Consider the following 1,311-nt stretch of genomic DNA (forward strand, 5'->3'; position numbering starts at 1 on the left):
TTAGCCAGGATGGTCTCGATCTCCTGACCTCCCCTAACCCTAACCCTAACCCTAACCCTAACCCACAGTGCTGGGATTACCGGCTTGAGCTACCGCGCCGGGCTAAAGCTTTTAAAGCTCTTTCAACGTGATCCTCCCCCCGTTTTAAATGGCACCTCATTTCCTCCAGTCAGTTAAGCCAGAAACCCAGAGTCAGTGTGCCTTCTCCTACCCCTACCTTCTATCCATCAGTAGGTCCTACAGGTTCTATTTCAGACAACAATAAGCAAACAAAAACCTCTTGATCCACTTCCCTCAATTTCCAAGACCACCATCCTAGTCCAAGTAGACTTCTGGTCTAATATCTGGTCTCCTTACTTCCACACTTCCCCCACCCCAACCCACTGTTCACACAGCAGAGTGATCAACCTTTTTTTCTTTTTTAAAGGGAAATAAGATATCATTTACTTGCTTAAAATGCAATTGCTTCAGAATAAAATCCAAATAGAATCCATGGCCTTCAAGGCTATGCATGGAAGACCCTGCTGATCTTTCTTACTTCAGCCTGTACTCTCCTCCCACTGTCCGCTCACTGTGCTCCAGCCTCCTTGCTGTTCCCTCAGTAGACCAAGTACCTTCCAGTGCAGAGCGTTCTTCATGCCTGCTTTCTTTCTCCAGAATCTCCTCCTTCCAGCATTCCACCTGTCTCCTCCAACAGCTTATTTCCCTTTGCAACTCTTCACAGATGCCTTCCCCATCCACCCAGTCCAAAGGCCATCTCCACAATCACTCTTTTTTTTTTTTGTTTTGTTTTTGTTTTTGTTTGAGATGGAGTCTCGCTCTGTTGCCAGACTGCAGTGCAATGATGCCATCTCGGCTCACTGCAACCTCCACCTCCCAGATTCAAGTGATTCTTCTGCCTCAGCCTCCTGAGTAGCTGGGATTACAAGCACGTGCCACCACAACCAGCTAAGTTTGTTTTTTCAGTAGAGACAGGGTTTCACCATCTTAGCCAGGATGGCCTCAAACTCCTGACCTCAGGTAATCCATCCCCCTCAGCCTCCCAAAGTGCTGGGATTACAGGTGTGAGCCAGTGCGCCTGGCCTCCACAATCACTCTTCAGGTTCATCACTTTGGTTCAGTTTCTTCACAGCACTAAACTCACTTGTTCAAGTACTGGTTTATGTGTTTATTTGCTATTTTCTGTTCCCCTCCACAACGGAGGATCCATAAGAGCAGGGACCCTGTTTGTTTTGTTCATGCTATATCCCTAGACCTAGGACCAACTAGGTGCACAATACATATTTGTTGAATGAATGAATGAGAATGGTA

This window comes from Colobus angolensis, unplaced genomic scaffold (assembly GCF_000951035.1).
Source record: "Colobus angolensis palliatus isolate OR3802 unplaced genomic scaffold, Cang.pa_1.0 Scaffold183, whole genome shotgun sequence".
Classification (NCBI taxonomy): Eukaryota; Metazoa; Chordata; class Mammalia; order Primates; family Cercopithecidae; genus Colobus; species Colobus angolensis.